Source organism: Molossus molossus, unplaced genomic scaffold (assembly GCF_014108415.1).
Source record: "Molossus molossus isolate mMolMol1 unplaced genomic scaffold, mMolMol1.p scaffold_m16_p_14, whole genome shotgun sequence".
NCBI lineage: Eukaryota > Metazoa > Chordata > Mammalia > Chiroptera > Molossidae > Molossus > Molossus molossus.
This window is the reverse complement of record NW_023425349.1, coordinates 55,498,989-55,524,971: the sequence shown is the minus strand read 5'-3', so window position 1 is coordinate 55,524,971 and position 25,983 is coordinate 55,498,989. Positions and strand designations below refer to the sequence as shown.

The following is a 25,983-nucleotide window of genomic DNA, read 5'->3' as shown; positions in this document are numbered from 1 at the left end:
AAATGTAATACACCACATAAATAAAATGAAGAATAAAAACCACATGATAATATCAATAGATGCTGAAAAAGCCTTCGACATAATCCAGCATCCATTTCTGATAAAAACGCTCAGCAGTGTGGGAATAGAGGGATCATATCTAGACATAATAAAGGCCATATATGATAGACCTACAGCCAACATCATATTCAATGGGCAAAAACAAAAAGCATTTCCCTTAAGAACAGGAACAAGGCAAGGATGCCCACTTTCGCCACTCCTATTTAACATAGTACTGGAAGTCTTAGCCACAGCAATCAAACAGGAAGAAAAAATAAAAGGGATCCAAATTGTAAAGGAGGAAGTGAAATTGTCATTATTTGCAGATGACATGATACTGTACATAGAAAACCCCAAAGACTCCACCAAAAGTTTACTACACTTAATAAATGAATTTGGCAAAGTAGCAGGATACAAAATTAACGTCAAGAAATCGATGGCATTCTTATACACCAATGATGAACTCACAGAAAGAGAAACTAAGAAAACAATCCCATTTACCATTGCGGCAAAAAAATTAAGATACCTAGGAATAAACTTAACCAAAAAAATAAAGGACCTATTTGCAGAAAACTACAGGTCATTGAAAAAAGAAATAGAGCAAGATGTAAAAAAGTGGGAGCACATACCCTGTTCATGGATTGGGAGAATTAACATCATTAAAATGTCCATATTACCCAAAGCAGTATATAGATTCAACGCAATCCCCATCAAAATACCAACGGCATACTTCACAGAATTAGAACAATTACTTCAAAAGTTCATATGGAACAAAAAAAGGCCTAGAATAGCCACAGCAATCTTGAAAAGGAAGAATAAAGTTGGAGGGATCACAATACTAGATTTCAGGTTATACTACAAAGCCACTATAATCAAAACAGCCTGGTACTGGCACAAGAACAGGTATATAGACCAGTGGAACAGAATAGCGAACTCAGAAATGGACCCAAGGCAATATGCTCAATTAATATTTGACAAAGGTGGCAAGAGCATACAGTGGAGTAAGGACAGCCTCTTTAATAAATGGTGCTGGGAAAATTGGACAGCTACTTGCAGAAAAATGAAACTAGACCGTCAGCTTACACCCTACACCAGAATAAACTCAAAATGGATAAAAGACTTAAATGTAACTTATGAATCCATAAAAATCCTAGAAGAGACTGTGGGCAACAAAATTTCAGACATCATACACAGCAGAATTTTTACTGACACATCACCTAAGGCAATAGAAACAAAGGAGAAAATGAACACATGGGACTACATCAAACTCAAAAGCTTCTGCACAGAGAAAGATACAATCATCAAAACGGAAAGGCTACCCACTGTATGGGAGAGCATAACTGCCAATAATATATCAGATAAGGGGTTAATTTCCAATACATATAGAGTGGTCATACAACTCCACAAAAGGAAGACAAAGAATCCAATTAAAAAATGGGCAGAGGAACTAAATAGACACCTCTCCAAACAAGACATACAAATGGCTAAGAAACATATGAAGAAATGCTCATCATCACTAATCATCAGAGAGATGCAAATCAAAACAACAATGAGGTATCACCTCACACCTGTCAGAATGGCCGCCATCAACAAATCATCAAACAACAAGTGTTGGCGAGGGTGTGGAGAAAAGGGGACGCTAGTGCATTGCTGGTGGGAATGCAGACTGCAGCCACTATCGAAAACAATATGGTGTCACCTCAAAAAATTAAAAATTGATCTTCCATTTGACCCAGTGATCCCACTTCTAGGAATATACCCTAAGAAGTCTAAAACACCAATCAGAAAGAATATATGTACCCCCATGTTTGTAGTAGCACTATTTACAATCGCTAAGATCTGGAAACAGCCCAAGTGTCCATTGGTAGACGAATGGATCAGAAAGCTGTGGTACATATACACAATGGAGTACTACGCAGTGGTAAGAAAGAAAGATCTCTTATCCTTTGAGACTACATGGAGGGACCTTGAAAGTATCATCCTAAGTGAAACAAGCCAAACAGAGAAAGACAAGTTTCATATGATCTCACTTATTTGTGGAATATAATGAACATAACAGTTTGAGGAATGGGGTAGTCCCAGAGACGCAGAAGCGGGGTACAGACTGACAATCCCCTAAGGAGTGGGGAGGTGGGGGAGGGATGAACCACAGAACTTATATGCATGTATGCATGAACAGTGGACATGGACAACAATCTGGGGAAGGGGCAGGGAGGGAGAGGGAGGGGGGAATCAGTGGGGGGAAAAGGAGAAACATCTGTAACAAAAATTAATCAATAAAAATAAATAAATAAATAAATAAATAATAATAATGTATCAATATGGGCTCACCAATTGTAATAAATGTACCACAATAATTAAAGATGTTAATTATAGGGGAAACTGTGGGTGGAGGGTAAGGAGGTATATGTGAACTCTCTTTTTCACTCCATTTTTCTATAATTCTAAAACTCCCCCCAAAATAGTCTATTAATTAAGGAAAAAAGGCATGGAACAAACCTCCATTGGGATCTCTTCAAGTGTATTTTCTTTTCCCCTACACCAGCCCTTTCCAGACATTCAAACTTGGCAGTGAGCAAATATTTTGTGTCTGATCTTTTATCTTTTCTAGCCTCTCCAGGAACAGGAAGGGCCATCTCTTACTTACCCTTCCTGGATTTTAGGAACTTGCCCTGTGTCACACCCCCCTCCCACCAGGAGATGAAGGTACAAGGCAAGAGTAAAAGGAGCCATCCTATCAATTAGGAGAACATGTAGGGGAATGTATCACAAATTTTGTTCCTAATTACACAGTAGAAAAACTATTTCTAACATAATACAGAGCAGAGCAAATAGCATGCCCATGAACATAATCATACACTTTTGAGGATTCTCTAAAATTATAAGGTATATATAAAAAGTATACAAAAATATATACAGTTTGATGAATATTATATGGCTAACAACAATGTAGCCACCAATAGAATATTTCTACCATTATAAATGTCTCCATCCTACCTCATTGCCTCTTTCTGATCCTAATTCTCTTCCTGTCCTTTAGTAGAAATCACTGTTCTGATTTATTTTAAAAGATCTCTTTCTTGATTTCGATAATTTTGGAGTTTTAAAGCTGCGAATGAATTATCAGTAGTCTTGTCCCATAAGTATTTCAAATGTAGACTTTGATGCCAACAGAAGTCATGTATATTCCAAAGTCACACAAACTAGTGGTGGTGACTTTTTTGACCTCCAGTACTTTTAAATGTATGTCACGAGTGCTTCAAAAGCACACAGCAGAACTTGGGAGGGGTGTGTGCTGGGATATGTGGTAGTGATAAAAATAACTATACTTCATTGAGTGCTCACTATGTACCTTACAACAACCTCATTATGCTATACAGGATATTGTCATCATCTTTTTTTTTCTTATTCCCACTTTGATGGGAAATTGGTGAGGAAATTGAGACTCAGAGATATTAAGTTGCCAAAAGTCAGACAATTAGTATGTGGAAAATCTGGATTTTGATATAGCGCTCTTGTGCACTTTATTTTCATTCACAATACTTAATAATTATTTTATTATTATAAAATAATGCATTCTTATAGTTAAAAAATCTAAGAGTTGTATCAGGTAGGAAAGTGTTTACCTACAATAGCAATAAAGCACTATGAATAGTGGAGAGAGAGTTCCCATTCCATTATCCTTAGCATGTAGGTCTTTGTCCTCAGGATTGTCATGTCAAGGTGGTAAAAAGGTACTGTACCTCCAGGTATTGCATCAATATTGCTGATGGAGTGAGGAAGGAAGGAGGAGGTTAGGAGGGGCTCCTTGTGAGACAAGTGACAGCTTTCCAAGAAAACTTTAACACCTGTCTCATTGTCCAGAATTGTGTCACATGGCCACCCTTAGCAGCAAGGGGGCCTAGAGAAGTATTTTTAGAAAAGCACACTGCCACTTTGAACAAAATTAGAATCCTGCTACTGAGGGGAAATGGACTTTGTGTAGGCAATTATCCTTGTCTTCCACAAACGTGATAAAAGGTTAGTGAGTACAACATAAAGGTCTTTCTCCACTTTCTGTTATCATCTTCTTCCCATGTAATAACTACAGTTGATTTTTGAGTCAAATTTAGAGGACACAGTGGGCATGGATGGAAAGAAAGGGTGGAACAACTTTAGTGATTCAGAAAGACACATTTGTTAAAAAAAAAAAAAAAAAAAGAGTTGAGTCTGAGCAAGTAAATTGAGGGGCATAATGTGTGAATTGAACCTTAAAGATTATGCAGAGGAATTTGACGACTATGCAAAAAGACTAAGAAAGGCACTGTAGATTTTGAAAAAAGCAGTGAAATATTTCTATAACAAGAAAATACATATTTTGTTGTCATACTGAGATTCTTAATCTCTTTCCAAGTTGAGTCAATATAGTTATCAACACTTTGTTGCTTACCACCTCCAGAGCAACATGCCAAAAATATGAATAGAACACTGAAGCATGATTCACCATTAATTAACAGCATTATTCTCTTTAGTGATTTATAAAAGACAAAGGAACAATTACTGTTTAACTAGAAATCTGTGCATATATGACTGTCTCTTGTGTTCTAAGTTGGTTCTGCTACTAGTGTCTTTTGAAAAGCTTTATGGATATGATTTAGGCTTTAAAATGGATCAGCTAGTTCCACTCAGGTGCATTGTAAAATTCATTAGAAAATATTTCTTTTCCTACCACTCAAATGCCTCAGAGAATGTCAATTTTTTATTTTTTACTTGTTTAAACTATAAATGCAGCAGTGTTTTGTAAAAAGAGAACTTATTCAAATGACATGACCAAAGAGTTTACATTACTTTTGTGACATATTTTGAGATAGTACTTAGTGCTACTTGGAGCTTGCAGTACCAAAAGTCCAAAAATTCTTCGGAAAGTCAGTTCTTCTTAATTCTTAAGCAATTTAAGCATTTTAGAACCCCTTGTTCTGATATTTAAGGAAGTCATTTTTCTGTGCTTCTGTCTATACGTTTTCTCCTCCTGTAACAACAAGGGTTTTGATGTACTGTCTTTTGAGACTCTCCCAACATATGAAACTTGTTAATTTGAAGAAATATTTTTTCAATTTTTTTTTTTTGCTGTAGGAATTTACGATAAAAATTTATTTGTGCGAGCATTTTCTCTTCTAGATTTATGATTTTGTAATAATTTTAAATATGAAAGTTAATGTTTACACATTTAACTTATTCTTATCAACTAATTTTCATATTATTTACTATAAAGGGTTCATTACTTTCTCAAATGTACTTGTCTGCCTTGTTGATTTTATATTGATAAATTTTGATAGATATTGATAATATAGCAGTAAAAATTTATATACCACTAACCTATAATAAGTGACAATTTGACCAAGAGCCACACCAGATCTTAGCTATCCACATAAAATTGTAATATTATTTCAATGGAAATTTAATCTAGAAAAACACATTTTGCCACTCTAAAATTTCTTTAATAATAACCATTTACATTTTAAATATGTATAAAGGCATATCTGATAAGATCTTAACAAAAAATATGCAATCTACCTTAATAAAAATAAAATCTAAAAAAATAAATAACCCCCAAATAAAAATATGTGACATTAAAAGATTAGTTTCCAGGGTTGGAATTCAATGAAAAATCTCCCTTGAAAGAGAGAACTGGACTACATAGACCTGCTTCTATCCTCAACATTTGTCTTTCCATTGATGTCTATCACTAATTAATGCTGCTACCACCAAAAATGCAGCCTTAGTCATGAGCTGTTCCCTCTTAACAATTTGGCACAATGTTGACCTGTGATCCTTTCACATCAAGAAACAGAGTCAGGCCCAGCTGGTATGGCTCAGTGGTTGAGCACTGACCCATGCACCAATAGGTCATCTGTTCAATTCCTGGTCAGAGCACATGCCCAGGTTGTGAACCAAATTCCCAGTTGGGGGGCATGCTGGAGGCGACTAATCAATGTTCTCTCTCATCGATGTTTCTATCTCTGTCTCCCTCTCTATTTCTCTCTCTCTAAAAATCAATAAAGAAAAAAAGTCCTGGCCCATTTGGCTCAGCGGTTGGAGCGTTGGCCTGTGGACCAGAGAGTCCTGGGTTTAGTTTCCGCTAGGGGCACTTACCAAAAGAAAAAAAAAAGAGAAAGAAACAGTCAGGGCTGAGGCATTCAAAATACTTTTTTATTAAAGATTGAAGGATAACTAAATGAAAACTAGGTGATCTAACTAAAAAAATATTGCCTTTCCTCTAGGTTTACAGGCACATTTCAATTCTGTGGAAGCCTAATTAGGTAACACAAAGCTGTTTTCCGTATCAGATAAACTCTAACGTCTTGGGAGTTTGACACAATAGTTAAGTATTTCTTGCTCTCCTGAGGCTGTTTCCACTTTGTATCTTGGCCATTTTGCACACATCTTCCAAGGTCTCAGTGTTTGAAGACATCATGAGAGATGAGTAACAGATTTGGAGATTTGTCCCTGTGTGTCAGAGGCTGGGGGCAATTATGGGGTATGGAGCAGTTGCTGTGATGGAAAGCACCAAAGACAAAGGCAGGGATCCAAGACTGCCCTCTACTCTTGAAGGTAAATGAAGCCCATGGTTAGAAGGGACCTACTCCACTCATATTGTCATCATACCTTAACATCTGGCAATCGGTCCTAGTGAAATCTGTGGTCTTGACTGAATAGCTTCTAATGTCTTTCTCTCTCTTTTAATAGAAGTGCTGTAATTCGTTTACAAAAAGGTTAGGCCATTTTTTTGTGCGTTTTTGCACTGTAAAATTTTTTTGTGTGAGTATTCATATTTTGTCAAGCTATACTATTCTTTTTTTTCCTTTTTATTGAATGTATTGAGGTGACACTGGTTAACAAAATTATACAGGTTTCAGGTGCACAATTCTATAACACATCATCTGTACACTGAATTATGCATTTACCACGCCAAGTCAAGTTTCTGCTCATCACCATTTATCCCCCATAACCTCCTCCACCTCCTCCCTATCCCCTCCCTGGCAGTCATCACACTTTGACCACACTGTTGTCCATATCCATGAGTTTTCTCTCTCTCTCTCTCTCTTTCTCTCTCTCTCTCTCTCATTCCCTCTATACTCTGACCCAGTCCCCCCCACCCCCTCCACTCCCCAGTAGTTGTCTTTAAAGCTTGACTGATGCTGGGCAGGATTAAATTTGGAAGCAAATGAGATAAAGTTTTCTCATGCTCCTCTGACTCAGAGTAAAATCACTTTGCTGACCCTAGAGGTGTGGATGAAAGAACAAGTAGGGCCTAGAAGTGTTTACAGGCTGCTCTCCTTCCACGTAGACCAGCTTCTCACTTCCTTCCCCTGGTTCTAGCAAGACTAATGGCTTATTTTTGTGAGCCTAGTTGAAACTGAAGAATGCGCACACTTCTCAATTGTGTATTTTAAATTCTTTCCCCCTTCATTTTTCCTTCCTTTGGAACAGTGATTTTCATCCTTTTTCATCTCATGGCACACATAAACTAATTACTAAAATTCTGTGGCATACAAAAACATTATATATTTTGCCAATCTGACAAAAAATAGGTATAATTTTGATTCATTCACACCAGATGGTTATTGTTATTTGGTTGTCTGTTGTCATTTTTATTAATATTTATTTTATTTTATTTTTTTGTTAATTTATTTTTGTTACAGATGTTTCTCCTTTTTTTCCCCATTGACACCCTCCTCCCCATTCCCCCATCTCATCCCCATCAGTTGTTGTCCGTGCCCATCGGTTATGCGTACATGCATATAAGTTCTGTGGTTTGTCTCTTCCCTCCCCCCACCCCCTCATCTGAGGGTTGTCAGTCTATACCTTACTTCCACGTTTCTGGGTCTACCCTGTTCCTCAGACTGTTATGTTTATTATACTCCACAAATAAGTGACATCACGTGATATTTGTGTCCATCAGTAGATGAATGGATAAAAAAGTTGTGGTACATATACACAATGGAGTACTATGCAGCTGTTGTCATTTTTTTAAATTTTTATTTGACAGTCTAAGGGAAAAGAGGTCAGTGCCCCCGACTAAATAGTCAGATATTGCATGTTTTAAAAGTTCTTTTGGCACACCAGTTGAAAATCGCTGCCTTGGAAGCATGAGAGGGATACTTATTGCTGGGCTGAAATAGAGCCCTAAAACTTGTAATTTGTAACAATTTGTTGAAAACATCTTGATTAAGCCATGGCTGTTCTGAGTCTAATAGTCACTTGGGATTACAGTCATAGGAGCCAACCATTCTATTAGATTCCACTGAAACTCCAAAACATGAAGTTCATGAAGATCAGAAGTCAATGCAAAATAAGAATGATTTAGGAAAAACATTTTACTTAAACATTCTGTACATAATATGAGTAATTGTCTTGAAAACTATAGCATGATGATTACTAGAAGCAATGGATAGTTAATTACGTGAAGTGTAAAAAAGACAAAGAAAAATATTTAATCCATATATAATGCTGTTTGGGTGAGGGAATATTCTGATTCTAGTTGACTGATCCTAGATTTTCCAAAAGAAATTAGTAATCCTATAGAATAACACAACAGGCCACATTTAGTTGATATGAATTTTCTTGGTTCAATACCCAATGGCCTTAATTGCTGCTTCTAAGCAACTTGATGGACAATAATGATTAATGAAACAAACATTTATTGAAATTCTACTTTTGTATCAAATATTTGACCCTTGCATTTTAGGAGATTCTCAACCACTGGGACAGACAGATAAATAAAATATTAAATTAGAGATGGGACTCTGGTGATGTAAACACAGATGCATATGGAGAGGCATATAAAATCAGCCAAGGCCAGTGGTGGTTAATAAGCTCAAACTCTAGAGTCAGACTGCTTGGGTCTAATTTTGCACTCCATAAGTTAATTGTTGTAACCTTGTACAAATTGCTTCATTTCTCTAAATGTCAGTTTCTTAATCTGCAAAACTAGGAAAATAGAGGTCACTTTCCTAATGAGATTATAAAGCATTTGGCATAGTGTCTGTAGGTTGTAAATTCTCAATATATGTTGGCTAATACTATTTACAGAAGAGATGATTCTTGAAATGAGTTTATGGGATGAGTAAGAGTTAGAGAATAGGGAAGTGGAAGAGAACATTTCAGAGAGGAGCAATGACATGGGATGGAAACAGAGACTTGAACACAGAACATCCTGGGTAACAATAAGTGATTTATACCTTTTCTACTTCAATTTACTTTAATTAAACCCAGCATGTCCTCATAGTTGACATGTATGTAACATAACATTAAAAGTTTGCTACAAATTTTTGTAATCCACCTTTCTATAACACACCCCATTCCTTTTTTCTTTTAGTTTCTGAATTCAGTTCGGCTCTGTTCTTTGATTTCTGCTTTTGGTCTAACTCTCAGATTTGGATTATTTACTACAAACCTGTCTATGTATTTCAGAGGACACAACTCCTTGTGTTTGCCTACTGGCTCTATAAATTACAATGACAGTGGAGATATGCCTTGCCTCACCATTGAACTCCAGCCATCCTTCTGAATACTCCCCAACTTGGCCTGCTGTTGATCCCATCCCACACCACCAGATGGGGAGGATGAATGAACAATTTTCTAGAGATAGTCCAGTGCCAAATTATAATGAGATTTGTGTATTCAGCTTAGGAATCTGAACATTTTCCTAAAAACTATAAACCACTGAAGAATTGAAATAGAGGAAAGACATCAGATTTCTATTTTAAGATTACTCTAGTTGCTAAATCAGATATAGAAAAAAACATTGGAAGTATCTGCTCAGGTAATCCCGGTAGGATGGGACCTGTTCTAAAACAGTGGCAGTAAGGAAGAAGGAAAATAGTGAGTGTAAAGGAGATAATGGAGATAGAATATCCTGGACTTGGTGACTCATTGCCTATAGGAGGAAAAAATAGAGAGGAATCTAGGATTACTACCAGATTTCTAGCTCAGGCAACTAACTGGAAGGGTAGTGATGCCCTTGATGAAGAATAGGAATACAGGATTTTAAAAAATTAAATTTTAAGATAAAAATTATAAGGTCAAATTTTGGATATTTTGAGTTGAAGGTGCATGGTGTAAGCCCATCAGCAGAAAAGTCCAGGCTTCTCAAACATTCAGGTTTTTGAATGAACATGTAAAAGAGATGTGTTTTATGAAGCTGATGATTCTTGCTTCCAGACTAGTAAATATCCTTGGTTATAAATGAGTAATTGCTTTGTTCTAGAATCAGTGTCTGGTGATTTTAGATGCATGACTGAATCTTGGAGTGCCTGATTATCAGTAGATTAACTGATTGAACCATTCAAAAAGGTTCAGCAATCATATACTCTACTTTTTGCTGTGTTAATAGGCATATCTTTTAAAGCATTTCTTAAAAGTCTGAATTCATCATTAATTCAGACTGGCCTACTCATTTATTTGGGGAAAAAAAGGATTTTCATTCAGTCAATTTAGACAACCATCAGTACCTTGGAGCGGCAGCTCAGTGAACGAAGGCCCTTGACTGGGTGTGTATTCTGACTCTGTGATCTTGGAAAAATTATTTACGTCTCTGGACCTCATTTTCTTAATATGTCAAAAAGTCAGTAATAATAATACCTTTCTTCTAGGTTGATGTGAGGATTGAGTAACTTCACAGAGCAGTGACTGGCACAATAAAACTCTCAATAAATGTTAGCTATCAATATTATCCAAGACAATAGAGCAAAACTACATTTCAAAGCATTCCATTTGCCTATTGCAGTTTTAATTTCACTTAAGGTAAAATCACATTCCTCATGAAAATAAGTGTAAAACATTGAAACTAATATGCTGTATTTATTTTTTAAACATGATTATTTATTTGTTTTTATTGATTTTTAAGAGAGAGAGAAAGGGAGAAAGATATAGAACCATTGATGTGAGAGAGAAACATTGATTGGCTGCCTCCTGCATGCCCCTTACTGGGGATCAAGCCCGCAACCCGGTCATGTGCCTTGACTGAGAATTAAACTGAGACCTCTCAGTCCTTGGGGATGACCCTCAATCCACTGAGCCACACCCGCTGGGCTTAAATGTAATTTCTAACTAATAACGAAAGTATATATTACATTAGATATTAATATACTACTATATTAATACTATGCATGTTTTAGTATATATATTACATTATTAACAGTATACGTGTTGAGAGATATCAACATAGGAGAAACAAAGCCACAAGTGTGGTTAGAGTGAACATATATTAAGAATATTTAAACAGAACTTTGGATTTACATAGCACAAAGAGTCCAAGATTCTCTGTAAGTTTAAATTTTTTCTGAATGCTTAGAAAACTTCAGTGACATTTCAGAAACTTTCCCCACAATCTTTAGGATGTAGTTTGTCATTTTTAACATCACAGAAAGAAATACAGACTATCTAAACACACCTTGCCATGGTAAATCACAATTATATTAATTAGATCAATACATGTAGAAAAATTGCTTTAATAAATTGTTGTTTCATAAAAAATTCAGTTATAGTTTTTATACGTTTCCAGAGTTTATACAAATTTGAGTTCTAGCATTTAAATTGCAATCTTCCTGTATTCACTTTTACTAATAGAAAGTTGAATGTACAGTTTTTAACATCAATTAAAAATTATAAAAATTAAAAAATGAAAGTGCGTTGAAATAGTATGTATGTATCTATTCAGCAGCTCAAACACTATGATTCTGTTTTAGGTTATTCCACCAATAACCAAGCAACACATTTTAAATTATAGAGTCTTGGTAAAAGCAATCATTATTAATATTTTTTAGAGCGATCAATTTCAAAGTAGAGTATTCCTTAAACTTAAAAAACTGCTAATCCGTTTCTAGATCAAGGAGGTGAATTATGTGAATTCCTCAAAATAACACTGTAAAAAAGCTAGTTCTAAAATCCAAATGCAAAGTAAGTTGGGTAAAATCTTATGATGGTAGATCTACCTGAAGAAAACTGCATATTAATAATATGCAACATTCTTTATTATTATTATTTATTAATGCATTTTTGTTACAAATGTTTCTCCTTTTTCCCTGTAGACACCCTACTCCCTATCCCACATCCCCCACCCCCAGCATGGTTGTTTATGTCTACTGGTTATGCATACATGCATATAAGTTCTTTGATGTAACTCATTCCTCCCCCCTCCTCTTCTCTGAGGTTTGTCAGTCTGAACCATATTACTTTCTATGTCTCTGGGTCTGTTTTGCTCATCGGCTTTTTTTGTTCTTTATACTCCACAGATAAGTGAGATCATGTGGTATTTGTCTTTCTCTCACTGGCTTATTTCACTTAGCATAATACTCTCCAGGTCCTTCCAGGTCATCTCAAAGTATAAGAGATCTTTCTTTCTTATAGCTGCATAGTACTCCATTGTGTATATGTACCACAGTTTTTTTTATCTACTCATCTATTGATGGACACTTGGGCTGTTTCCAGATCTTAGCAATTGTAAATAGTGCTGCTATGAACATAGGGGTACATATATTCTTTCTGATTGGTGTTTCAGGCTTCTTAGGATATATTCCTAGAAGTGGGATCACTGGGTCAAATGGCAGTTCCATGTTTAATTTTTTGAGGAAACACCATATTGATTTCCATAGTGGCTGCACCTGTCTGCATTCCCACCAGCAGTGTACTAGAGTCCCCTTTTATCCACACCCTTTCCAGCGCTTGCTGTTTGATGATTTGTTGATGGCAGCCATTCTGACAGCTGTGACCTTATAGTCATTTTAATTTGCATCTCTCTGATGATTAGTGATGTTGAGCATTTTTTTATACGTCTCTTAGTCATTTTGTATGTCCTGTTTGGAAAGGTGTCTATTTAGGTCCTCTGCTTATTTATTTATTTATTTATTTTTTATCCTCACCCAAGGACATTTTTCCATTTTTTGTTCAGATAGAGTGGGAGGGAGGGAGGGGGAGAGAGACAGAGAGAGAGAGAGAGAGAGAGAGAGATATCAACGTGAAAAGGACACATCCAGTGGCTACTTCCCGCACGGCCCAATGAGGGCCGGGGACAAACCGCAACCGAGGTACATGCCTTTAGCGGGAACCAAACCTGGGTCTCACTGGACCACAAGCCGACACTCTAACCTCTGAGCCAAACTGCCCAGGGCTGCTTAGTTTTTAATTGGGTTCTTTGTCTTCCTTTTGTTGAGTTGTGTAAGTACTCTCTATATTTTCTAAATTAACCCCTTATGTCATATATCATTGGCAATTATGCTCTTCCATATAGTGGGTTCCATTTCCATTTTGATGGTTGTTTTTGTTGTTGTTTTATTTTGCTGTGCAGAAACTTTTTAGTTTGATGTAGTCCCATGTGTTCATTTTCTCCTTTGTTTCTCTTGCCGTAGGCACTGTATCAGTGAAAATTCTGCTGCATGTGATGTCTGAAATTTTGTTGTCTACATGTTCTTCTAAGATTTTTATGGATTCACGAGCCACATTTAAGTCTTTTATCCATTTTAAGTTTATTCTTGTGTATGGTGTAAGTTGGTGGTCTAATTTCAGTTTTTTGCATGTAGCTGTCCAATTTTCCCAACACCATTTATTAAAGAGGCTGTCTTTACTCCATTGTGTGCTCCTGCCTCCTTTGTCAAATATTAATTGAGCATAATGTTTTGGGTCAATTTCTGGGTTCTCTGTTCTGTTCCATTGACCTAAATGCCTGTTCTTGTGCCAGTACCAGGCTGTTTTGATTACAGTGGCTTTGTAGTATAACCTGATATCCGGTATTGTGATCCCACCAACTTTGTTCATCTTCTTCAAGATTGCTGTGGCTATTCGGGATCTTTTTTTGGTTCCATATGAAGTTTTGCAGTATTTGTTCTAGTCTATGAAATATGTCATTGGTATTTTGTTGGGGATTGCATTGAATCTATAGATTGCTTTGTGTAGTATTTTAATGATGTTAATTCTTTCAATCCATGAACAAGGTATATGATTTCACTTTTTTATATCTTCCTCTATAGAAAATGTACTGTAGTTTTCTGCAAATAGGTCCTTTACTTCCTTGGTTAAGTTTATCCCTAGGTATCTTAATTTTTTTGCCACAATGGTAAATGGAATTGTTTTTTAGTTTCTCTTTCTGTGAGTTCATCATTGCTGTATAAGAACGCCATCAATTTTTTGACATTAATTTTGTATCCTGCTACTTTGCCAATTTCATTTAGTAAGTCTAGTAGATTTTTGATGGAGTCTAGGGTTTTCTATGTCCAGTATCATGTCATCTTCAAGTAATGACAGTTTCACTTCTTCCTTTCCAATTTGGATCCCTTTTATTTTTTCTTTATGTCTCATTGTTGTGGCTAAGACTTCCAGTACTATGTTAAATAAGAGTGGCGAAAGTGGGCATCCTGTTTTGTTCCTGTTCTTAAGGGAAATGCTTTTAGTTTATGCCCTTTGAGTATAATGTTGGCTGTAGGTTTTTCATATATGTCCTTTATTATGTTGAGATATGATCCCTCTATTTCCACATTGCTGAGTGTTTTTTAAATCAGAAATGAGTGCTGGATTTTGTTGAATGCTTCTTTAGTGTGTATTGATATGATCATATGGTTTTTATCTTTCATTTTGTGTGGTGTATCACATTTATGATTTGCAAATATTGTACCAGCCTTTTATCCCTGGGATGAATCCCACTTGGGATGAATCCCAATTTTGTTAAAGTATTGCTGGATCTTATTTGCTAATATTTTTTCAAGAATTTTGGTATCTATGTTCATCAGGGATATTGGTGTGTAGTTTTCTTTCTTTGTAGTGTCGTTATCTGGTTTTGGAATTAGAATTTTGCTGGCCTCATAAAATGAGTTTGGAAGTCTTCCTTCTTAAATTTTTTGGAATAGTTTGAGGAGAATGAGTGTTAGTTTTTCTTTGAATATTCGGTAAAACTCCCCCGTGAAGGTCCAGGCCCAGGGTTTTGTTTGCTGGGAGATTCTTGATTACGTTTCAATTTTCTTTGTTGTTATTGGTCTGTTCAAGAATCTCTTCCTGGTTCAGTTTTAGGAGACTATGTGTTTCTAGACAGTTTCTCTTAACTCGTTCAGTTTGTTGGCATATAATTGTTCATAGTATTTGTTAACGATCCTTTGTATTTCTGTTTTGCCAGTTGTTACTTCTTCTCTTTCATTTCTGATTTTATTTGGGTCCTCTCTGTTTCTTGGTGAGTGTAGCTAAAGGTCCAACAATCTTGTTTATCTTTTCAAAGAACCAGCTCTTTGTTTCACTGATTTTTTGAATTTTTTTTTTAGTCTCTATGTCATTTGTTTCTGCTCTGGTCTTTTCTATTTCTTTCCTTCTACTTTCTCTGGGTTTTTCTTTTCATTTGCTTTTTAGTTCTTTAAGTTGCGAGGTTAGATAGTCAATTAGAAATTTTTCTTGTTTCCTAAGGTAGGCCTGTATTGCTATGAATTTCCCTCTCAGGACTGCTTTTGCTGCATTTCATAGATTTTGTGTTTTTGTGTGTTCATTTTCATTGGTTTCCAGGAAGTTTTTAATTTCTTCCATGATCTCCTTGGTAAACCATTAATTGTTTAATAACTTGTTATTTAACCACTATGTTTTTAATGTTTTTGCTGTAATTGATTTCTAGTTTTATGCCACTGTGATCTGAGAACTTGCTTGATAAGATTTCAATCTTCTTGAACTTGTGAAGACTTACTTTGTGTCCTAACATGTGGTCTATTTTTGAGAATGTTCCATGTGCACTTGAGAAGAATGTGTATTCTTCAGTTTTGGGGTGTAATTCTCTGTAGATCTCTATTGAATCCATTTGATCTAGTGCATCATTTAGACTTTCTGTATCCTTGTTAATGTTTTGTCTAGAGTATCCAGTGATATCAGTGTAGTGTTTAAGACCCCTGCTATGATTGTATTGCTGTTGATTTCTCCTTTGAAGTCCTCCAGAAGTTTTTAAATATATTTTGGTGCTCCTATGTTAGGTGCATATATGTTTACCAAGGTTATATCTTCCTGTTGGATAGATCCTTTCAATATTGTGTAGTGGCTTTTTTGTCTGTAGTTATGGCCTTCATTTTGAAGTTTATTTTTTTCAGATATGAGTATTGCTACCCCAGCTATTTTTCCTTTCTGTTTGCTTGGAAGATTTTTTTCCATCTCTTCACTTTCAACCTATGTGAGTCTTTTGTTGTGAGGTGGGTCTCTTGTAAAAAACATATATATGAGTCATGCTTTCTTATCCAATCAGCTACTCTGTCTTTTGATTGGAGCATTTAATCTGCTTACATTTAAGGTTATTGATATGTACCTATTTATTGCCATTTTTGTTTAGTGTGGTTCTATTTTTCTTCCTATTTCTTCTACTAATTACAGCAGTCCTTTTAACATTTCTTGCAGTGCTGGTTTGGTGCTAATCTATTCCCTTAGACTTTTTTAATTTTTTTTTGGTCTGGGAGCTCTTTATTTGACCTTCTATTTTGAATGATAGCCTTGCTGGATAGAGTAGTCTTGGATTCAGATCCTTATTTTTCATTACCTTGATTACTTCATGTCATTCCCTTCTGGCATGTAGTGTTTCTGTTGACTTCTCTTATGGGGGTTTCTTTGTAGGTAACCTGTTGCTTTTCCCTTGATGCCTTTAGGATTCTCTCTTTGTCTTTAATTTTGGCATTTTAATTATTATGTGTTTTGGTGCAGGCCTGTTTGCATTCTTCTTACTTGGGGTTCTCTGTGCTTCTTGTACATGTATGCCTTTTTCCTTCACTCAGTTAGTGAAATTTCCTGTCACGTTTTCTTCAAATATATTCTCTAACCCTTGCTCATTTTCTTCTTCTTCTGGGTCTCCTATGATGGGCATATTGTTACATTTCATTTTGTCCCAAAGTTCTCTTAGGCTGTCTTCCTGCTTTTTAAATTGTTTTCTTATTTTTGGTTCTCTGATTGGGTGATTTTTTTCTGCCCTGTCTTCTAATTTATTGATCCTGTCCTCAGCCTTCTCTTCTCTGCTGTTTATTCCTTCCAAAGTGTTCTATATTTCTCCTATATCATTCCTCATTTCCAATTGATTGGTTTTCAATGTTTCTATATCTTTACATATGCTGTTAAATTTCCTCATGATTATTACTCTAAACTTTTTCTCTGATATCTTGCTCAATTCCCTTTCATTTATTTCATCTTCTGTTGAATTATCTTGTTCTTTCATTTGAAATTTGTTTCTTTGTTTCACCATTTTGGCTGTCTCAGTGGGTTTTGGAGCGTTCCAAATTTTCCCTGTGGGTGTTGGTGTTCCCCTGGTTGTGGCTCGCTCTACTGTGTTTGGGATGAGTGTGGGAGGTCCCATGTTAAACACCACTGTCAAGTCTTACTTTCCTGGGTAGATTTCTTTCTTTCTTTCTTTCTTTCTTTCTTTCTTTCTTTCTTTCTTTCTTTCTATCAAACTGCTTTTATTTTATTTTAAATTAATTTATTTATATTTGTTACAGATGTTTCTCCCCCGCCCCTGATTCCCCCTCCCCCTCCCTTCCTGCCCTGTCCCCAGCTTTGATGTCCATGTCCATTGTTCATGCACGCATGCATATAAGTTCTGTGGATTATCTCTCCCCCACCACCCCCTCTTCTGGGGATTGTCAGTCTGTACCCCCCTGGGTAGATTTCAATATGTAACATTCTTAATAGAAAGTGCAACAGATTTCAAATAATTTTGGAGGCCATTTGTGAAAAGTTAGATTTAGGATGGTCTAACACTAGTATCACATCTGCAAATAAAGTTTCGATGAAGATGATAACCACTCTTCTTCCTTTAAAAGCTCTCATTTGCATATATCAGAACTAGAAAAAAGCTTATGGGTTCTAAGTTTATTTTAAAAACCCACTTAGAATTAACAAAATACACACATCCATGAAAGTGAAAAACTACAACACAATAGGAAATTAGAATTCCAGAAATTTTTTCATATTTTCTGAGGAGAAAATTTATGAAACCAATAAGTCAATTTGTGGGGAATTATAAGATTACAAGGATCCCAAACCATAAAATTTATGGAATAACATTTCTTTTTTTTTTGGTACGTGCCCCTAGTAGGAACCAAACCCGGGACTCTCTGGTCTACAGGCCGATGCTCCAACCACTGAGCCAAACTGGCCTGGGCAAGGAATGACATTTCAGTGGAGCAAAAGGCTGAGTCTGGAGATTAAAAAATTATAGTTTAAAATTTTCATTTTGTATTTGAATTTCTATATCCTTACTTTCTAGTTGTTTTTTTTTTTATATATAGCAGCAGCATTTTTATTTATTTATTTTAAATGTATTGTTGAGAGTATTACAGATGTTCCCTCCCTTCCCCCACCTTGCCCCTCCACCCAATTCCCACCCCACACCAGGCCTTCACTACCCTGTTGTCTGTGTCCATGGGCAATGCATATGTGCATATAAATTCTTTGGTTAATCTTTTCCCATCCACCCACCCTCTTCCCTCTGATATTCTCTGTTCCATGTTTCTATGCCTCTGGTTCTATGTATTCATCAGTTTATTTTGTTCATTAGAGTCTACATATAAATGAAATTATGTGATGTTTGTTTCTTTCTGACTGGTTTATTTCACTTAGCATAATCCTCTCCAGGTCCCTCCATGCTGTCTCGAAGGGTAATAGGTCCTTCTTTTTTACAGTTTCATAGTATTCCACTTCTAGGAATATATGTAAAGAATTACTTCCTAGTTTGACATTAACTCACTGTTGCTAATGTATTTGTCAAAGTGGTACTTAATACATTCTCCCTTTTTTCTTTTCATTTATTAAAATTTTTAAAATTGACATTATTACAGACTTTCCCCATTACTCCCTCCGACTTGCCCACCTCCACCTTCCCCCACTATCCCATCTTTTGGCCTTTACCATACTATTTTCCATGTCCATGAGATATGCATTTATGTTCTTTAGCTAATCCCTTCAACTTCTTTATCTAGTCACCCCATTTCCCTCCCCTCTGGCTCCCTCCAGTCTGTTCCATGTATCCATGTTTCTGGTTTCATTTTGTTTATCATTTTATTTTGTTCATTAGATTTCACATATTAGTGAGATCCTATGGTATTTGTATTTCTCTGACTTGCTCATTTCGCTTAGCACAATGCTCTCCAGGTCTATCCATGCTGTTGCAAATGGTAAGAGTTTCTTTTTTATTACAGCCACACAGCATTCCATTGTGTAAATGTACCACAGCTTTTTTTTTTTTTTTTTTTTTTTATTCACTCATCTGCTTTTGGGAACTTGGGCTGATTCCAGATCTTGGCTATTGTAAATAATGCTGCTATGGACATAGGAATACATATATTCTTCTTGATTGGTGTTTCAGGCTTCTTAGGATATATTCCCAAGAGTGGGATTGCAGGGTTAAATGACAGTTCCATTTTTAATTTTTTGGAGAAACACCATATTGTTTTCCATAGTGGTTGCACCAGTCTGCATTCCCAACAGCAAGGTACTACAGTTCCCTTTTCTCCACATCCTATCAGCCCTTGTTATTTGAGGATTTGTTGATGGCAGCCATTCTGACAGATGTGAAGTGATACCTCATTTAGTTTTAATTTGCATCTTTCTAATGATTAGTGACATTGAGCATTTTTTCATATGTCTGTTGGCCATTTTGTATGTCCTCTTTGGAGAAGTATCTATTCAGATCCTTTGCCCATTTTTAAGTTGGACTGGTGTTGAGTTCTATAAGTTCTTTATATATTTTGGAAATTAACCCCTTATAAGATGTATCATTGGCAAGTATTGTCTCCCATACAGTGGGTTCTCTTTTCATTTTGTTGATGGTTTCTTTTGTGGTTTAGAAGATTTTAGCTTGACGCAGTCCCATTTGTTTATCTTTTCTCGAGTTTCCCTTGTCCTCAGAAACATATCAACAAAAATATTGCTGCAGCAGATGTGTGAGATTTTACTACCTATGTTTTCTTCTTGAATTTTTGATTTTGCAACTTAAAAATATGAAATGCTTCACGAATTTGTGTGTCATCCTTGTGCAGGGCCATGCTAATCTTCTCTGTATTGTTGGAATTTTAGTATATGTGCTACCAAAGCAAGCATGCAACTTACAGTTAAGTCTTTTATTTATCTTGAGTTTATTCTTGTTCTTGGTGTAAGTTGGTAATCTAGTTTCATTTTTTGCATGTACCTGTTCAATTTTCCCAATACCACTTATCGAAGAGACTGATCATATGATTAGAGATAGAAATAATTGACATAAATCCAAATAATGTAAAAGTATAATGTAATTTGAAAAATGGGAGTCAGAGGAAGAAAAACAGAATGAAGGAAGGGAAAATAGAATAATTTTTTTTCATCTTTCATCATAGAGTGTCACTAGACACTATTTAAATTTGAATTACAGAGTCACATAAATACTGTGATTTCCAGAGGAACTAAAACCAAACATTGTTAACAGTGCTTATCTCTGAAGCCTGAGTGGGTAGAAGGATGCTAGGAGAGGAAGTCTTTTACTTTTTGAAAACGTAGAATTAAAATTGTCTTTATTCACAGCATACATGATTATCTACATAGAAAATCTAATGGGATCAACAAAGAAGCTACTAGAATTAATAAGTGACTTTAACTTATCAGGATATACTATCTCTATAAAAATCAACTACATTTCTCTACACTAGCAATGAACAAAAGGAATTTTAAAATAGTATCATTTATAATAGCACCCAAAATTTGATATACTTAGGGCTAAGTCTGACAAAAGATGTGAAAGGCCTGTATACTAAAAACTAATAAACGTTACTGTGATAAATTAAATAAGACCTAAACAAAAGGAGAGATATAGTCAGCCCTCGTTCATCACAGTTAATCAGTTCCAGACTCTACAGCAATAAATGAAGTTCCGTGAAGTAGGATTCTTTATTTATACACAGTTGTCCCTCGCCACTTTGTGCTTTCGACTTTTAATATATAGTATTTGAAAAAACCGTGATAGAGTGAAGCCGCGAAAGTCGAAACGCAAAGTGGCAAGGGAGGACTGCTTATCTTTTTCATGGGTCAGAAGACTCTATGCTATTAAAATGTCAATTTTCACCCGATTGAACTACAGATTCAATACAATACCAATCCTAAAATCCAGCAAACATTTTTTGTAGATATTGGCAAGTTGATTCTAAAATTCGTATGGATATGCAAAGGACCTAGAGTATCCAAAACAACTTTGGGGGGGAGGGAACACAGAAATGGAGGGTTAATACTACCTGAATTTAAGATAATGTGGTATTGGGGTATAGACAGACAAACATACCAGTGGAACAGAATAGAGAATCCCCAAATAGACCCATACATATATGAACAACTGACTTTTGACAAAGTGGGAAAGGCAATTTGGTGGAGAAGGATAGTCTTTTTAACAAATGGTTATGGAACAACTGGATGTCGGTATGAAAATTGTGAAACTCAACCTTTATCTCACATCCTACATAAAAGTTAATTCAAATGTCTCATAAACCTAAACCTAAGAACTAAAATAATATAATTTTGTTAGTAAAATAGTAGATAAAAAGCAAATGGTTAGCCAAAGACTTCTTAGATAAAACAAAAAAAAGTTACAAAGTATAAAATACATAATAATAGATTGGACTTCATAAAAGCTCTTTGAAAGATACCTGTAAGGAAATGAAAAGGTAAGCCATAGCACTGGGAGAAATACTTGCAAAATATGTATCTGACAAAAGACATATATCTAAACTATGTTTAAAACTCTTATAATTCAATACGAAGACAACTCAAAAAATGGACAAAATATGAACAGATATTTCATATAGAAGACATATGAATGGGCATAAAATATGCTCAACATTACTAGTCATTATGGAAATACAAATTAAAATCATAATGAGATATCACTGTACATCCACTAGAACAGCTAAAATTAAAAAGATATTTTAATCCTTGCCAAAAGGTTGACAGAATGTGGAGCAACTAGAACTCTCATACTTTTCTGGTGGGAATATAAAATAATAAGGCTCTTAGGAAAGAATTCCAGCAGTTTTTTATAAAGCTAAACATACACTTATCATATGACTCAGGAATTTCACTCCTAGGTTATCTACCAAAGTGAAATGAAAACATATATCTACAATAACACATGTACAAGTGCTCCTAGAAGTATTAGTTACAATAAAAAAATTGAAAACAAATTGTTTTCCATACAATGAAACACTACTCCGCAATAAAAATAAATGAATTACTGATGTACACAACAATATAGATGGATCTCAAAAATGTCCTGCCAAGCAAAAGAAGCCATAAAAAAACAACAACTTTAAATATTGTATTTTTCATTAATATGGCATTCTAGTAAAAAGGAAAACACAGTGACTGCAGATCAAAGTTTTCCTGGGGTCAGGGGACTGAGGTAGTGGTGAGAGGATTGACTGCAAAGAGCCACAAGGGAATCTTTGATGGTGATAGAAATGTTTAATAGCCTGATTGTGGTGGTGGTCAAATGACTGCATACATTGCTAAAAGTTATCTAATTATGCACTTAATATGGGTAAGTTTTACTCTATATGAATTATATTTCAATAAAGCTGTTTTAGAAAAGAAATACACACTTATTTCTACCTAAAGATGACATAATACTGATTATAAATGTACTTTTCAAATGTCTGTTTTAGCTGTAGCAATTTGTCACAAGGAGTAGAAATTTAGAACTTCAATAGGTGTAGGGATATGTTCATTTCAAAATCCCATCCGAATAAGCATTCTTGAGGATCAGTACTACTTATTGCCTGAAAGCAAATCATGTGAGAGACATCATAGGTTCTTTACCTTCTGTATTCTGCCTTTAGAACTTCTTACTGAAAGTGAATAAACAGATCCTTTATTTATTGCCTTATTTCTTTACAGAATTATCTTGTGTTAATATCCTCTGAGTTGGTCCAATGGCCTTTCTGAAGCCTTTTAAGTGGCCAGATGGGAAGGGAATAGAACAATATCCACTGGTCCAGTTTTTTCCTCTTTTCAAACACTAAAGGGGAAAAAAAAAAATCAAGATGCCCTTAAAATCCTTTTTCTCCAGTTTCTCTAAGAGAGGGGTTAACAAAGCCCAGTAACACTCTTAAAGCTCTCCTGCTGCTAAAGGGAGTGCAACAGAGACTGTCACCATAAGGATTGACTTCTGACTGGGAGCTGAGTCTTTCTCAAGAGAAATTTGACCATTAAGTGCAGAAGTTGCCCATGGATTGCACCAAAGATTATCCCAGCTGGGGTTCCGAGAAGGACTCTGGCAGAATATGGCCAAGGGGAAGCCCTTTGCGGCACAGATCTAAAACACCTTCTTGTCCTGTGGGGCTGCCGACTAGAAAGCACGTGCATTTTAGACTTATAGAGCTTCACAAGAGGCTCTGTAAAGTTTTTTTTTTTTTTAATTAATTAGAAAGAGGCACATTTCGAGTAAACCAAAAACTGGCAAATTTTAGGCTAAAATAAGCAATAAAAATAAGATTATAGGTATGAAGAAAATTTTACCAAAGTTTTTCATTTCATTTGCTTTTTCTCCCTTGATGACTGACTGTAGCTTTGTTCCAAATTCAAGTAAGATTCTCTTCTTTAGGCTGTAGCTTGCCAAAATAACTGTATTCCCCACTCAGGGAATGCTTGGATATCAGATCAGAGACTAGAGGGTGGAAGTTTTACATAGTGGTTAAGAGGGTGGACTCTGGAGTCAGATTCTTAGTCTGGTTTAAATCTTAAACTCTACAAGGTGTGTTGTTTAGGAAAAATTATTTAGTACCTCTGTGTCTGTGTCCTTATGGAGGATAATAGTACCCACATATAGAATTGTCATAGGATTAAGTGAAATAATACATGTAAAAACCTGAACAGTAGCTAGCACATTAAAAAAAAAAAATGCTCATATTAATTAGCATTCTTTTCTGCTGTGAGGCAGAAAACAAGATGGTTGTTTTTTCTTATGTAACCATAGAGACTGCAGGGTAGCATAGAAGTCTCGCAGTCACTAGGGACTTAGTCTCCTCTTCTCTTGTCCCATGTGCTTGATTTGGTCCAAGTTTGTGGCATCCTTTCTCTAAGCAGCAGGTTGGAGAAGGGGATGAAAGAATAAAGGGACATAAGCAAGGTAACTCTTAATATTTCTCAGAAGTGATAATATGAACACTTCTGAATACATCCCATTGATCACAGAGTTTAGTCACAAGTCTCCACCTACTTTCAATGGAGACCAGAAAGAAATCTAAAAAGGTCATTTTGTGGAAAAGGTCCAGAAAAAACAGGAGTTATTTTCTTATAGTTATTTTCACAGAGGAAGGAGACAAGATAACTAGTAATCTTTGTTAGAGTGCTTCACAAATTATTACTTTGTTGTCTATATGGCTCCCAGCTCAGTCTCCACACCTGATTGTTCTTCCTAGCTCATGTGATTTCTTTTGTGCCTCTCCATTTTAATCTGCCACTGAAAAACATAAAATTTATACACACATTTATAAAACTGTGTTCATTTAAAATTTTTCCTTTCTTCTACCATTTCTAAAATTCTGCTTAAAGTTTAACACTATCCTTATATTTATCTTGTACTCATTATCTTGAGATATTATTTTCTAATTTATTCTTTTTTTTTTTTCCAACATCTGTTATTTGACTGACTTATTTGTGAACTGAATCATGTTCCCTTTGACCAAATTCATATGTTGAAGTACTTATTGCCAGTACCTCAGAACGTGACTATCATTGGAGACGGGTCTTTAAAATAGGTAAATTAGTTAAAATGAGTTTATTGGGGTGGGTCCTAATCCGGTATGACCTGTGTCCTTATAAAAGGACAAGATTAGAACATAAACACATAGAGGAAACATCTTTTGACACAGGGAGATAGCCATCTGCAAGTCAAGGAGAGAGGCCTCTGAAAAAAAACAGTCCTACCAACACCTTAATCTTGAACTTCTAGCCTCAAGTGTTTTGAGGAAATAAATTTCTGTTGTTTAAGCCATCCAGTCTGTGGTGTTTTGTTAAGGCAGCCCTAGTTTGTGATTTTATTTGATGTCAACTATGTCCCAAAAAGAAACAGATGACACACTAGAAGAAAGGCACTTTGAGGAGAGTTAAAGTACAAAGGCCTGTTTACTAAATTGAGGGTGTAGGGAAACCAAAAAGGATGGTGTATTAACCTAGGGAACAGTGGAGGTGTTACCACTGCTAAAACCAAAGGTAAGAGGAGAAGGAGGCTTTACCAGCATCTTTAGTGAAGGAATACTGGTATCTGAAGCAACTTTGCAGGGAGGCACATGGGATAAATACCCTGACCTCACTCTCTTCCTGCCCTCCCTCCCTCCAATCTCCTGGCAGTGCTGCCCACTGATGGAAACCATCTGGCCACCATAAAGCATGGGAATGCAATGATGTGGTCCATGAAGACCAGCATTCTAGAAAGGAGGGTGAAGAAGAGCAGTGAGTGAATCTGGAGAAACAAATAAGATATCTAGCCCAGGGGGGAACTATGACATTTAGTTCTCTGTATCTATCTTCTTTTCCTCCTTGTTCCCTACTTTGGATGTCCCACCCTGAATGTACAGATAGCATGTATAGCAGGTCCTCAATAAATATCTGGGAATTGAGTATTTTTTACGCTTAGTAGTTTTCAAGTACTGTCAACATTTTCTTTCCACTAGCTTTTAGAATGTGTCCTCTCACTATTACAGTTTAATCCAAGTCTTAACTATATTTTGCCTATAGAACTACTACTTCCCTCATGGTTTCTTGTTGGTTCATTCTCCACAAATGAAGAAAAAACTAACACACACACACACACACACACACACACACACACACACAAAACAAGCAAAGCAAATAAACTCATGAAACTACAATATATATTTTTTAGACCATCTCAGTTGATTAGACTTTCTGATTACATTTCTCCTGCTCTCACCTTTAATACTGCCTTTTTAG

At 35.7% G+C, this 25,983-nt stretch overlaps 1 long non-coding RNA gene and 1 other non-coding gene across 3 annotated transcripts; both read right to left on the bottom strand.

Moving 5' to 3' along the window:
• Positions 1–20,009: 20,009 nt before the first annotated feature.
• Positions 20,010–20,111, bottom strand: LOC118630412. Its single transcript, XR_004959634.1, has one exon. It is a non-coding gene; the product is annotated as a U6 spliceosomal RNA (small nuclear RNA).
• A 2,811-nt stretch (positions 20,112–22,922) lies between these two features.
• On the bottom strand, positions 22,923–24,492 carry LOC118629272. Of its 2 annotated transcripts, none has more exons than XR_004959466.1 (3): positions 24,433–24,492; positions 23,548–23,695; positions 22,923–23,047 (listed from the first exon to the last, which is right to left on the bottom strand). It is a non-coding gene; the product is annotated as an uncharacterized LOC118629272 (long non-coding RNA). The 2 variants fall into 2 exon arrangements; XR_004959465.1 differs by having other exon boundaries at positions 24,396–24,489.
• Positions 24,493–25,983: the final 1,491 nt, after the last annotated feature.